Source organism: Asterias amurensis, chromosome 11 (assembly GCF_032118995.1).
Source record: "Asterias amurensis chromosome 11, ASM3211899v1".
In the NCBI taxonomy this organism is placed as follows: domain Eukaryota; kingdom Metazoa; phylum Echinodermata; class Asteroidea; order Forcipulatida; family Asteriidae; genus Asterias; species Asterias amurensis.
Genome location: NC_092658.1, coordinates 18,981,807 through 18,997,555, shown reverse-complemented (window position 1 = coordinate 18,997,555; position 15,749 = coordinate 18,981,807). Strand labels below are relative to the sequence as shown.

The 15,749-nt window shown below is 39.7% G+C and overlaps 1 long non-coding RNA gene across 5 annotated transcripts in view; it reads left to right on the top strand.

The window, feature by feature from the left end:
- LOC139944631 (uncharacterized) overlaps positions 1–15,749 on the top strand; it is a 63,388-nt gene that overhangs the window by 922 nt on the left and 46,717 nt on the right. For all 5 annotated transcript variants that reach the window (XR_011786998.1, XR_011786999.1, XR_011786996.1 and 2 more), the window contains exon 2: positions 2,200–2,296. This is a non-coding gene — a long non-coding RNA (uncharacterized lncRNA). The remainder of the gene's footprint in view (positions 1–2,199; positions 2,297–15,749) is intronic.

Sequence of the window (15,749 nt, the reverse complement as noted above, 5' to 3'; positions counted from 1 at the left end):
ACATTGGAGCAACGTCATATGTTTTCACACCTTTCATTGGTTGGTATTTTATTGAATATTCCGAAGCTAGTACTGTATGGCGTGCAAAATATATCAAAAATATTATTCAATTACTACTTAACAAATTTAATTACATTTTTGTCCCAAGGCATTATGGCTACTATATTAGAATCGAGAGATATCATAAGGCATGGTAGTAAAACACCCCACCCCCCTTAAAACACACACACACTTCATAACAATCCGTTTTCCCCCATTTTAGACCAGTAATGTTTTGTTTCAGGAGATAACAAACCAATCTATGATATTATATTCTCTTTAATATAGACAAAATATTTTTTACGCTTATCGGAATTTATTACAGTATGCAGTTAATCAAAATTTGTTGTTGTTGTCATTTTCACTTTAAATATTTTAATTTTTTCCACGTATAGAATCCCAAATAGTAACCACCTCACGTGATCCATCTAGTGACTAAAACAGAATGAAACTCAATCTTGCAGATAGTAATTTTGTTTTGAACTTTCGAGGTTGGATGATGTTTCTTTGACTCATTTGAATGTTGGCATAATAATGCACTAGTTATTTGTACCAAAAATCAATCATTTTATAAATATTTGAGCATAACCACCGTCAGGAAACTTTATTCTCAGCATGATTAAGCCTGATAAAAATACAGACCGTGAGTAAACTGCATAGCTTCTGCAACCGGTGCAGCTTGCACAATCTCGCGGTAAACGGTAATCAAAGTTGGGGGTTCGAAAACATATGAGGGTCGATATCATATGACGCTACGATAGTATCTAATTTACCTCAATGTAATATCCCTAAAAATGAGTGAAAACGTGGTGGCACCATACAGAAAGTTATCCACACAGCATTCACACAGCACACACACATTGCGTTCCCGACATCCCTTGTTTATAAATGCGAGATCGCACTGTTTGTTGTTTATCAGTTTGCTGTTGCTCTGTCAGTGTCCTGTTTTAGTGAATGTATTTTCGTTATGTTACCCTCGATAGCTTTCTTGGTGCACCATCTGCATCCCCACTCCGAAAGATGGATTTATCTGAAAGCATTTTGTTGGAAATTGCAAGTTGAAAAGACAAAGTCAAGGCTTTCTTGATTGGAAGCTTTGATCCTGGTTATATCATAAAAACTTTGTGGAAAGTAATATACACTAATTTTTAAATAGCACAGCTGACACCATTTTGTTGGATGAGGTAGCCTCTTTGTAGGCTACTAGTACTACATGTGATCGTCTGCAATACGCTGCCGCGCGCTATGCAGTAGTTAAACTATCGTAGGACATTAATTGTTCTATGTAAGTTACTATTACGGTATGCATACGTCCAACTGGTTATGATAATGCTTTGTATACGCTCAAAATTGAAAAATCCATCGATAGTTCAGTGTAGGCCAAAGTTTTAGAGAAATTTGCATACGTCGGCATTCGCTGACTAAACATCAAGGTGTGACAGGGCCTTAAGCAGCTATGTAGCCTTTCAATCAATCAAGTAAAGGCCATTTCGCATCCTGAGCTTGCCCCTGAGTCATCTTGGTCAAGATGATTCAGTTCAGCTCCTCAGTTTATGTTTTTTGTTTTGAAGCGGTATCATTATTCAATTTGTTTTCAAAGACGATATGATTATACTGTCACTGTTTCTGTGAAATAAATTGGCTGGTGTAATTTCAAATCAGTCTTCAGGGGATTGGCCACTCTATTTAGCAACTTAGACTCACTCCAGGGTTATACATGGACCAAACACAGTAATTCTTTAAAGGGTCTATGTACTTTTTTGTAATAAAAACACAATGTCCACAGATTTACATTAAACTTACACGGTTTGAAGATAATGATAGTAGAAAGCTTCCCTTCAAATATTACCTACTGAGGTGGTGTATATTTTGTCTCAGTTTTAGCATGTAAAACATAATAAACAGTTATGGTAATGTTATGGTATAATATCATAACAGGTTAATACAGTTGTAGAATTTTTTTTGTGTGACTTGTTTTACTCATAACTCAAAAACTACAAAAACTACAGCACCTCAGCAGGTAATATTTGAAGGGACAGCTTTCTACTATCATTGTCTTCAAATCGTGTAAGTTTACTGTGGACATTTAAAAAAAGTACTCTGAATCCTTTAAGATGACAGTTATTGAGATTTGATTTTTTGTTTAAATTTATTTTATAGTAAGCCATGATGTAATGCTAGAGGTTGCCTTAAAGACGCCTGACAGAAGTTGGCAAGAACAAATTCACCTATTTGAAGGAACTGAGAAAGACTCCAGGTAAGCAATATTATTTCCCCGATGCAAATTTAGATCTCTTATATCGATGCGGTACCCGCTGCCAAAAACATAGGATTCAAACTGCCTCTAGCTAGCGGGCAATTTCGGTAGTCTAGTTGGTAAGACACTGCTCTAGAATTGCAAGGGTCGTGGGTTCGAATCCCACCAAGTAACATGCCTGTGGTACATTTTCACAGGACTCAGGAAAGTACTGATTACAGGCCTGACACTTCACGGAGGCAACGGAGGCGATTGCCTCCGTTGCCCCTTGCCATTGCCTTTGTGCCTATAAAATGCTCCAGTAGAAATTTACAATTTCCTCATAGGGTGCCCTTTGCCAAAAAGAAAAAGCCTTGGTGCCCTTGCCCTTTCAAAAGCGAAGCATACAGGCCTGACTGAGTAAACAGTGCTAACACACATCGGTGGTTAAAACCCAACATAATAACATTATTTTAGGGGAAACACAAATCTTTTAGGTTCTCTGTGTACACAAAAAGTAGAAACGAGTTTGCCACAAGAAATACCACTGGGTATGTATTTCTTGTGCAAATTAATAATTTAACCCTCATCAATCAATTTATGCCTTTGAAGACAGGTCAAAATATGAGAGGAATAAATCTTACAAAATTGTGGTTGAATTAATAATTATATTTTTAAATAACAGTTGAAACTCTTTTTGGTAAACCCCTTTTAGATAAATGCAAATTTAACCCTATTTTATAGACTAAAATGCGAAAACCTACCCTTGTGACTTAAATCAAACTTCAACCCATTGTAAACAAAAATGCAAGGCTTCCCCTTGTGATTTCATCAATTTCAACCAATAAAAAAACAAAATCAAGGCTTAACCCCTTGTGATTTTGATATTATCAAGTTTGAACTGAGCTTGTTTAAAAATGCAAGCCTTATATTACCCTTATGACTTCTTCAAATTTAATCCCAGGTTAGACCAAAATGCAAGGTTTCTCCCTTATGACTTCTTCAAATTTCAGCCCATGTTAGACCAAAATGCAAGGCTTACCCCCTTATGACTTCTTTAAAATTCAGCCAATGTTAGACAAAAATGCAAGGCTAACCCCCTTATGACTTCTTCAAATTTCAGCCAATGTTTGACCAAAATGCAAGGTTTCTCCCTTATAACTTCTTCAAATTTCAGCCCATGTTAGACAAAAATGCAAGGCTAACCCCCTTACGACTTCTTCAAATTTCAGCGTTAGACCAAAATGCAAGGCTAACCCCCTTATGACTTCTTCAAATTTCAGCCCATGTTAGACCAAAATGCAAGGCTAACCCCCTTATGACTTCTTCAAATTTCAGCTCATGTTAGACCAAAATGCAAGGCTTACCTACCCCCTTATGACTTCTTCAAATTGCAGCTCATGTTAGCCCAAAATGCAAGGCTAACCCCCTCATGACTTTTTCAAATTTTTGCTTAGTTAGACTAAAATGCAAGGCTTACCCCCTTATGACTTCTTCAAATTTTGGCTTAGTTAGACTAAAAGGCAAGGTTTCTCCCTTTTAACTTCTACAAATTTCAGCCCATGTTAGACCAAAATGCAAGGCTAACCCCCTTATGACTTCTTCAAATTTCAGCTTAGTTAGACCAAAATGCAAGGCTTACCCCCTTATGACTTCTTCAAATTTCAGCCCATGTTAGACCAAAATGCAAGGCTAACCCCCTTATGACTTCTCCAAATTTCAGCCCATGTTAGACCAAAATGCAAGGCTTACTCCTCTTATGACTTCTTCAAATTTCAGCCCATGATAGACCAAAATGCAGGGCTTACCCCCTTATGACTTCTCCAAATTTCAGCCCATGTTAGACCAAAATGCAAGGCTTACCCCCTTATGACTTCTTCAAATTTCAGCCCATGTTAGACCAAAATGCAAGGCTTACCCCCCTCATGAGTTCTTCAAATTTCAGCCCATATTAGACCAAAATGCAAGGTTTCTCCCTTATAACTTCTTCAAATTTCAGCTCATGTTGGCTCAAAATGCAAGGCTAACCTCTTCTGACTTCTTCAAATTTCAGCCAATGTTAGACCAAAATGCAAGGCTTACCCCCTTATGACTTCTTCAAAATTTCAGCCCATGTTAGACCAAAATGCAAGGCTAACCCCCTTATGACTTCTTCAAAATTTCAGCCCATGTTAGACCAAAATGCAAGGCTTACCCCCTTAAGACTTCTTCAAATTTCAGCCCATGTTAGACAAAAATGCAAGGCTTACTCCCCTTATGACTTCTTCAAATTTGAGCCCATGTTAGACCAAAATGCAAGGCTTACCCCCTTAAGACTTCTTCAAATTTAAGCCCATGTTAGACCAAAATGCAAGGCTAACCCCCTTATGACTTCTTCAAATTTCAGCCCATGTTAGACAAAAATGCAAGGCTAACCCCCTTACGACTTCTTCAAATTTCAGCGTTAGACCAAAATGCAAGGCTAAACCCCTTATGACTTCTTCAAATTTCAGCTCATGTTAGACCAAAATGCAAAGCTTACCTACCCCCTTATGACTTCTTCAAATTGCAGCTCATGTTAGCCCAAAATGCAAGGCTAACCCCCTCATGACTTTTTCAAATTTTGGCTTAGTTAGACTAAATTATCCCCTTATGACTTCTTCAAATTTTGGCTTAGTTAGACTAAAATGCAAGGTTTCTCCCTTATAACTTCTTCAAATTTCAGCCCATGTTAGACCAAAATGCAAGGCTAACCCCCTTATGACTTCTTCAAATTTCAGCCCATGTTAAACCAAAATGCAAGGCTTACCCCCTTATGACTTCTTCAAAATTTCAGCCCATGATAGACCAAAATGCAAGGCTTACCCCCTTACGACTTCTTCAAATTTCAGCCCATGTTAGACCAAAATGCAAGGCTTACCTACCCCCTTATGACTTCTTCAAATTTCAGCCCATGTTAGACCAAAATGCAAGGCTTACCTACCCCCTTATGACTTCTTCAAATTTCAGCCAATGTTTGACCAAAATGCAAGGCTTACTCCTCTTATGACTTCTTCAAATTTCAGCCCATGATAGACCAAAATGCAAGGCTTACCCCCTTATGACTTCTTCAAATTCCAGCCCATGTTAGACAAAAATGCAAGGCTAACCCCCTTACGACTTCTTCAAATTTCAGCGTTAGACCAAAATGCAAGGCTAACCCCCTTATGACTTCTTCAAATTTCAGCCCATGTTAGAAAAAAATGCAAGGCTAACCCCCTTATGACTTCATCAAATTGCAGCTCATGTTAGCCCAAAATGCAAGGCTTACCCCCTTATGACTTCTTCAAATTTTGGCTTAGTTAGACTAAAATGCAAGGCTTACCCCCTTATGACTTCTTCAAATTCCAGCCCAGGTTAGACAAAAATGCAAGGCTAACCCCCTTACGACTTCTTCAAATTTCAGCTTAGTTAGACCAAAATGCAAGGCTTACCCCCTTATGACTTCTTCAAATTTCAGCCCATGTTAGACCAAAATGCAAGGCTAACCCCCTTATGACTTCTCCAAATTTCAGCCCATGTTAGACCAAAATGCAAGGCTTACCCCCTTATGACTTCTCCAAATTTCAGCCCATGTTAGACCAAAATGCAAGGCTTACCCACTTATGACTTCTTCAAATTTCAGCCCATGTTAAACCAAAATGCAAGGCTTACCCCCCTTATGAGTTCTTCAAATTTCAGCCCATGTTAGACCAAAATGCAAGGTTTCTCCCTTATAACTTCTTCAAATTTCAGCCCATGTTAGACCAAAATGCAAGGCTAACCCCCTTATGACTTCTTCAAATTTCAGCCAATGTTTGACCAAAATGCAAGGCTTACTCCTCTTATGACTTCTTCAAATTTCAGCCCATGATAGACCAAAATAAAAGGCTTACCCCCGTACGACTTCTTCAAATTTCAGCCCATGTTAGACCAAAATGCAAGGCTTACCTACCCCCTTATGACTTCTTCAAATTTGAGCCCATGTTAGACCAAAATGCAAAGCTTACCCCCTTATTACTTCTTCAAATTGCAGCTCATGTTGGCCCAAAATGCAAGGCTTACCCCCTTATGACTTCTTCAAATTTCAGCCAATGTTAGACCAAAATGCAAGGCTTACCCCCTTATGACTTCTTCAAATTTCAGCCCATGTTAGACCAAAATGCAAGGCTTACCCCCTTACAATGACTTCTTCAAATTTCAGCCCATGTTAGACCAAAATGCAAGGCTTACCCCCTTATGACTTCTTCAAATTTCAGCCCATGTTAGACCAAAATGCAAGGCTAACCCCCTTATGACTTCTTCAAATTTCAGCCCATGTTAGACCAAAATGTAAGGCTTACCCCCTTATGACTTCTTCAAATTTCAGCCCATGTTAAACCAAAATGCAAGGCTAACCCCCTTATGACTTCTTCAAATTTCAGCCAATGTTTGACCAAAATGCAAGGTTTCTCCCTTATAACTTCTTCAAATTTCAGCCCATGTTAGACCAAAATGCAAGGCTTACCCCCCTTATGACTTCTTCAAATTTCAGCCCATGTTAGACCAAAATGCAAGGCTTACCCCCTTATGACTTCTTCAAATTCCAGCCCATGTTAGACAAAAATGCAAGGCTAACCCCCTTACGACTTCTTCAAATTTCAGCGTTAGACCAAAATGCAAGGCTAACCCCCTTATGACTTCTTCAAATTTCAGCCCATGTTAGAAAAAAATGCAAGGCTAACCCCCTTATGACTTCTTCAAATTGCAGCTCATGTTAGCCCAAAATGCAAGGCTTACCCCCTTATGACTTCTTCAAATTTTGGCTTAGTTAGACTAAAATGCAAGGCTTACCCCCTTATGACTTCTTCAAATTCCAGCCCAGGTTAGACAAAAATGCAAGGCTAACCCCCTTACGACTTCTTCAAATTTCAGCTTAGTTAGACCAAAATGCAAGGCTTACCCCCTTATGACTTCTTCAAATTTCAGCCCATGTTAGACCAAAATGCAAGGCTAACCCCCTTATGACTTCTCCAAATTTCAGCCCATGTTAGACCAAAATGCAAGGCTTACCCCCTTATGACTTCTCCAAATTTCAGCCCATGTTAGACCAAAATGCAAGGCTTACCCACTTATGACTTCTTCAAATTTCAGCCCATGTTAAACCAAAATGCAAGGCTTACCCCCCTTATGAGTTCTTCAAATTTCAGCCCATGTTAGACCAAAATGCAAGGTTTCTCCCTTATAACTTCTTCAAATTTCAGCCCATGTTAGACCAAAATGCAAGGCTAACCCCCTTATGACTTCTTCAAATTTCAGCCAATGTTTGACCAAAATGCAAGGCTTACTCCTCTTATGACTTCTTCAAATTTCAGCCCATGATAGACCAAAATGAAAGGCTTACCCCCGTACGACTTCTTCAAATTTCAGCCCATGTTAGACCAAAATGCAAGGCTTACCTACCCCCTTATGACTTCTTCAAATTTGAGCCCATGTTAGACCAAAATGCAAAGCTTACCCCCTTATTACTTCTTCAAATTGCAGCTCATGTTGGCCCAAAATGCAAGGCTAACCCCCTTATGACTTCTTCAAATTTCAGCCAATGTTAGACCAAAATGCAAGGCTTACCCCCTTATGACTTCTTCAAATTTCAGCCCATGTTAGACCAAAATGCAAGGCTTACCCCCTTACAATGACTTCTTCAAATTTCAGCCCGTGTTAGACCAAAATGCAAGGCTTACCCCCTTATGACTTCTTCAAAATTTCAGCCCATGTTAGACCAAAATGCAAGGCTAACCCCCTTATGACTTCTTCAAATTTCAGCCCATGTTAGACCAAAATGTAAGGCTTACCCCCTTATGACTTCTTCAAATTTCAGCCCATGTTAAGCCAAAATGCAAGGCTAACCCCCTTATGACTTCTTCAAATTTCAGCCAATGTTTGACCAAAATGCAAGGTTTCTCCCTTATAACTTCTTCAAATTTCAGCCCATGTTAGACCAAAATGCAAGGCTTACCCCCCTTATGACTTCTTCAAATTTCAGCCCATGTTAGACCAAAATGCAAGGCTTACCCCCTTATGACTTCTTCCAATTCCAGCCCATGTTAGACAAAAATGCAAGGCTAACCCCCTTACGACTTCTTCAAATTTCAGCGTTAGACCAAAATGCAAGGCTAACCCCCTTATGACTTCTTCAAATTTCAGCCCATGTTAGAAAAAAATGCAAGGCTAACCCCCTTATGACTTCTTCAAATTGCAGCTCATGTTAGCCCAAAATGCAAGGCTTACCCCCTTATGACTTCTTCAAATTTTGGCTTAGTTAGACTAAAATGCAAGGCTTACCCCCTTATGACTTCTTCAAATTCCAGCCCAGGTTAGACAAAAATGCAAGGCTAACCCCCTTACGACTTCTTCAAATTTCAGCTTAGTTAGACCAAAATGCAAGGCTTACCCCCTTATGACTTCTTCAAATTTCAGCCCATGTTAGACCAAAATGCAAGGCTAACCCCCTTATGACTTCTCCAAATTTCAGCCCATGTTAGACCAAAATGCAAGGCTAACCCCCTTATGACTTCTCCAAATTTCAGCCCATGTTAGACCAAAATGCAAGGCTTACCCCCTTATGACTTCTTCAAATTTCAGCCCATGTTAAACCAAAATGCAAGGCTTACCCCCCTTATGAGTTCTTCAAATTTCAGCCCATGTTAGACCAAAATGCAAGGTTTCTCCCTTATAACTTCTTCAAATTTCAGCCCATGTTAGACCAAAATGCAAGGCTAACCCCCTTATGACTTCTTCAAATTTCAGCCCATGTTAGACCAAAATGCAAGGCTTACCCCCTTATGACTTCTCCAAATTTCAGCCCATGTTAGACCAAAATGCAAGGTTTCTCCCTTATAACTTCTTCAAATTTCAGCCCATGTTAGACTAAAATGCAAGGCTTACCCCCTTATGACTTCTTCAAATTTCAGCCCATGTTAGACTAAAATGCAAGGCTTACCCCCTTATGACTTCTTCAAATTCCAGCCCATGTTAGACCAAAATGCAAGGCTTACCCCCTTACAATGACTTCTTCAAATTTCAGCCAATGTTTGACCAAAATGCAAGGCTTACTCCTCTTATGACTTCTTCAAATTTCAGCCCATGATAGACCAAAATAAAATGCTTACCCCCGTACGACTTCTTCAAATTTCAGCCCATGTTAGACCAAAATGCAAGGCTTACCTACCCCCTTATGACTTCTTCAAATTTGAGCCCATGTTAGACCAAAATGCAAAGCTTACCCCCTTATTACTTCTTCAAATTGCAGCTCATGTTGGCCCAAAATGCAAGGCTTACCCCCTTATGACTTCTTCAAATTTCAGCCAATGTTAGACCAAAATGCAAGGCTTACCCCCTTATGACTTCTTCAAATTTCAGCCCATGTTAGACCAAAATGCAAGGCTTACCCCCTTACAATGACTTCTTCAAATTTCAGCCCATGTTAGACCAAAATGCAAGGCTTACCCCCTTATGACTTCTTCAAAATTTCAGCCCATGTTAGACCAAAATGCAAGGCTAACCCCCTTATGACTTCTTCAAATTTCAGCCCATGTTAGACCAAAATGTAAGGCTTACCCCCTTATGACTTCTTCAAATTTCAGCCCATGTTAAACCAAAATGCAAGGCTAACCCCCTTATGACTTCTTCAAATTTCAGCCAATGTTTGACCAAAATGCAAGGTTTCTCCCTTATAACTTCTTCAAATTTCAGCCCATGTTAGACCAAAATGCAAGGCTTACCCCCTTTATGACTTCTTCAAATTTCAGTCCATGTTAGACCAAAATGCAAGGCTTACCCCCTTATGACTTCTTCAAATTCCAGCCCATGTTAGACAAAAATGCAAGGCTAACCCCCTTACGACTTCTTCAAATTTCAGCGTTAGACCAAAATGCAAGGCTAACCCCCTTATGACTTCTTCAAATTTCAGCCCATGTTAGAAAAAAATGCAAGGCTAACCCCCTTATGACTTCTTCAAATTGCAGCTCATGTTAGCCCAAAATGCAAGGCTTACCCCCTTATGACTTCTTCAAATTTTGGCTTAGTTAGACTAAAATGCAAGGCTTACCCCCTTACGACTTCTTCAAATTCCAGCCCAGGTTAGACAAAAATGCAAGGCTAACCCTCTTACGACTTCTTCAAATTTCAGTTTAGTTAGACCAAAATGCAAGGCTTACCCCCTTACAATGACTTCTTCAAATTTCAGCCCATGTTAGACCAAAATGCAAGGCTTACCCCCTTATGACTTCTTCAAAATTTCAGCCCATGTTATACCAAAATGCAAGGCTAACCCCCTTATGACTTCTTCAAATTTCAGCCCATGTTAGACCAAAATGTAAAGCTTACCCCCTTATGACTTCTTCAAATTTCAGCCCATGTTAAACCAAAATGCAAGGCTAACCCCCTTATGACTTCTTCAAATTTCAGCCAATGTTTGACCAAAATGCAAGGCTTACTCCTCTTATGACTTCTTCAAATTTCAGCCCATGATAGACCAAAATGCACGGCTTACCCCCGTACGACTTCTTCAAATTTCAGCCCATGTTAGACCAAAATGCAAGGCTTACCTACCCCCTTATGACTTCTTCAAATTTGAGCCCATGTTAGACCAAAATGCAAAGCTTACCCCCTTATTACTTCTTCAAATTGCAGCTCATGTTGGCCCAAAATGCAAGGCTAACCCCCTTATGACTTCTTCAAATTTCAGCCAATGTTAGACCAAAATGCAAGGCTTACCCCCTTATGACTTCTTCAAAATTTCAGCCCATGTTAGACCAAAATGCAAGGCTAACCCCCTTATGACTTCTCCAAATTTCAGCCCATGTTAGACCAAAATGCAAGGCTTACCCCCTTAAGACTCCTTCAAATTCCAGCCCATGTTAGACAAAAATGCAAGGCTAACCCCCTTACGACTTCTTCAAATTTCAGCGTTAGACCAAAATGCAAGGCTAACCCCCTTATGACTTCTTCAAATTTCAGCCCATGTTAGAAAAAAATGCAAGGCTAACCCCCTTATGACTTCTTCAAATTGCAGCTCATGTTAGCCCAAAATGCAAGGCTTACCCCCTTATGACTTCTTCAAATTTTGGCTTAGTTAGACTAAAATGCAAGGCTTACCCCCTTATGACTTCTCCAAATTTCAGCCCATGTTAGACCAAAATGCATGGCTAACCCCCTTATGACTTCTTCAAATTTCAGCCAATGTTTGACCAAAATGCAAGGTTTCTCCCTTATAACTTCTTCAAATTTCAGCCCATGTTAGACCAAAATGCAAGGCTTACCCCCCTTATGACTTCTTCAAATTTCAGCCCATGTTAGACCAAAATGCAAGGCTTACCCCCTTATGACTTCTTCAAATTCCAGCCCATGTTAGACAAAAATGCAAGGCTAACCCCCTTACGACTTCTTCAAATTTCAGCGTTAGACCAAAATGCAAGGCTAACCCCCTTATGACTTCTTCAAATTTCAGCCCATGTTAGAAAAAAATGCAAGGCTAACCCCCTTATGACTTCTTCAAATTGCAGCTCATGTTAGCCCAAAATGCAAGGCTTACCCCCTTATGACTTCTTCAAATTTTGGCTTAGTTAGACTAAAATGCAAGGCTTACCCCCTTATGACTTCTTCAAATTCCAGCCCAGGTTAGACAAAAATGCAAGGCTAACCCCCTTACGACTTCTTCAAATTTCAGCTTAGTTAGACCAAAATGCAAGGCTTACCCCCTTATGACTTCTTCAAATTTCAGCCCATGTTAGACCAAAATTCAAGGCTAACCCCCTTATGACTTCTCCAAATTTCAGCCCATGTTAGACCAAAATGCAAGGCTAACCCCCTTTTGACTTCTCCAAATTTCAGCCCATGTTAGACCAAAATGCAAGGCTTACCCCCTTATGACTTCTTCAAATTTCAGCCCATGTTAAACCAAAATGCAAGGCTTACCCCCCTTATGAGTTCTTCAAATTTCAGCCCATGTTAGACCAAAATGCAAGGTTTCTCCCTTATAACTTCTTCAAATTTCAGCCCATGTTAGACCAAAATGCAAGGCTAACCCCCTTATGACTTCTTCAAATTTCAGCCAATGTTTGACCAAAATGCAAGGCTTACTCCTCTTATGACTTCTTCAAATTTCAGCCCATGATAGACCAAAATGAAAGGCTTACCCCGTACGACTTCTTCAAATTTCAGCCCATGTTAGACCAAAATGCAAGGCTTACCTACCCCCTTATGACTTCTTCAAATTTGAGCCCATGTTAGACCAAAATGCAAAGCTTACCCCCTTATTACTTCTTCAAATTGCAGCTCATGTTGGCCCAAAATGCAAGGCTAACCCCCTTATGACTTCTTCAAATTTCAGCCAATGTTAGACCAAAATGCAAGGCTTACCCCCTTATGACTTCTTCAAATTTCAGCCCATGTTAGACCAAAATGCAAGGCTTACCCCCTTACAATGACTTCTTCAAATTTCAGCCCATGTTAGACCAAAATGCAAGGCTTACCCCCTTATGACTTCTTCAAAATTTCAGCCCATGTTAGACCAAAATGCAAGGCTAACCCCCTTATGACTTCTTCAAATTTCAGCCCATGTTAGACCAAAATGTAAGGCTTACCCCCTTATGACTTCTTCAAATTTCAGCCCATGTTAAACCAAAATGCAAGGCTAACCCCCTTATGACTTCTTCAAATTTCAGCCAATGTTTGACCAAAATGCAAGGCTTACTCCTCTTATGACTTCTTCAAATTTCAGCCCATGATAGACCAAAATGCACGGCTTACCCCCGTACGACTTCTTCAAATTTCAGCCCATGTTAGACCAAAATGCAAGGCTTACCTACCCCCTTATGACTTCTTCAAATTTGAGCCCATGTTAGACCAAAATGCAAAGCTTACCCCCTTATTACTTCTTCAAATTGCAGCTCATGTTGGCCCAAAATGCAAGGCTAACCCCCTTATGACTTCTTCAAATTTCAGCCAATGTTAGACCAAAATGCAAGGCTTACCCCCTTATGACTTCTTCAAAATTTCAGCCCATGTTAGACCAAAATGCAAGGCTAACCCCCTTATGACTTCTCCAAATTTCAGCCCATGTTAGACCAAAATGCAAGGCTTACCCCCTTAAGACTTCTTCAAATTCCAGCCCATGTTAGACAAAAATGCAAGGCTAACCCCCTTACGACTTCTTCAAATTTCAGCGTTAGACCAAAATGCAAGGCTAACCCCCTTATGACTTCTTCAAATTTCAGCCCATGTTAGAAAAAAATGCAAGGCTAACCCCCTTATGACTTCTTCAAATTGCAGCTCATGTTAGCCCAAAATGCAAGGCTTACCCCCTTATGACTTCTTCAAATTTTGGCTTAGTTAGACTAAAATGCAAGGCTTACCCCCTTATGACTTCTCCAAATTTCAGCCCATGTTAGACCAAAATTCAAGGCTAACCCCCTTATGACTTCTCCAAATTTCAGCCCATGTTAGACCAAAATGCAAGGCTTACCCCCTTATGACTTCTTCAAATTTCAGCCCATGTTAGACCAAAATGCAAGGCTAACCCCCTTATGACTTCTTCAAATTTCAGCCCATGTTAGACCAAAATGCAAGGCTTACCCCCCTTATGAGTTCTTCAAATTTCAGCCCATGTTAGACCAAAATGCAAGGTTTCTCCCTTATGACTTCTTCAAATTTCAGCCAATGTTTGACCAAAATGCAAGGCTTACTCCTCTTATGACTTCTTCAAATTTGAGCCCATGTTAGACCAAAATGCAAGGCTAACCCCCTTATGACTTCTTCAAATTTGAGCCCATGTTAGACCAAAATGCAAGGCTTACCCCCTTATGACTTCTTCAAATTTGAGCCCATGTTAGACCAAAATGCAAGGCTTACCCCCTTATGACTTCTTCAAATTTGAGCCCATGTTAGACCAAAATGCAAGGCTAACCCCCTTAAGACTTCTTCAAATTTCAGCCCATGTTAGACCAAAATGCAAGGCTTACTCCCCTTATGACTTCTTCAAATTTGAGCCCAACGTTTGACCGAAATGCAAGGCTTACCCCCTTACAATGACTTCTTCAAATTTCAGCCCATGTTAGACCAAAATGCAAGGCTTACCCCCCTTATGACTTCTTCAAATTTCAGCCCATGTTAGACCAAAATGCAAGGCTTACTCCCTTATGACTTCTTCAAATTTGAGCCCATGTTAGACCAAAATGCAAGGCTTACCCCTTTTGACTTCTTCAAATTTGAGCCCATGTTAGACCAAAATGCAAGGCTAACCCCCTTATGACTTCTTCAAATTTGAGCCCATGTTAGACCAAAATGCAAGGCTTACCCCTTTTGACTTCTTCAAATTTCAGCCCATGTTAGACCAAAATGCAAGGCTTACTCCCCTTATGACTTCTTCAAATTTGAGCCCAACGTTTGACCAAAATGCAAGGCTTACCCCCTTACAATGACTTCTTCAAATTTCAGCCCATGTTAGACCAAAATGCAAGGCTTACCCCCCTTATGACTTCTTCAAATTTCAGCCCATGTTAGACCAAAATGCAAGGCTTACTCCCTTATGACTTCTTCAAATTTCAGCCCATGTTAGACCAAAATGCAAGGCTTACCCCTTTTGACTTCTTTAAATTTGAGCCCATGTTAGACCAAAATGCAAGGCTAACCCCCTTATGACTTCTTCAAATTTGAGCCCATGTTAGACCAAAATGCAAGGCTTACCCCTTTATGACTTCTTCAAATTTGAGCCCATGTTAGACCAAAATGCAAGGCTTACCCCCTTATGATTTCATCAAATTTCAGCCCATGTTAGACCAAAATGCAAGGCTTTGGCTTACCCCCTGATGACTTCTTCAAATTTCAGCCGGGCGATTCCATGGTTAGTCGCATTACACTTTTTAGTGTCATTTCTTGATCTTGGTGCTAGTAGTTCTATGTGAGATATTATTCCACTAAGTTTATAGACTGATTTGTACTTGACACCCAAGGCTTTGAAGTGATGATATTAAAAATGTTGTGGGCGTTGTACTCTGGATGTTATAGCTTTGTAAAAAGCTGTTAGTCGCATTACACAAAAAATACACTTGTCTCAATTCAAAAGTTTCCTCAAACTAAAAATCTTGCAAAGGTTTTACTACATTTAGCACACATCTCTTAAACATTAGTATCCAACAGGATACTTATAAATAGTCAGCAACTTGAACTTTTAGGTTTACATGGCAAAACCATGGTTAGTCGCATTACGGTTAGTCGCATTACAGTTTGTCCGGCCACTTAAGCCAAGCCCAATGGAGCCCAAACTGAGTTCTTGTTTGGCAAAATTGGGTTCATTCCTTATCAACAAACAAAATAAATTAATTTCACTTGTTTTTACTAAAATGATAACGCCTTTTCTCTTAAAAATCATAGAAACAAGGCTGAAATGTGTATTTTTAGAAAAGCAAACTTACATTTTTCGGAAATATTAATATTTCCC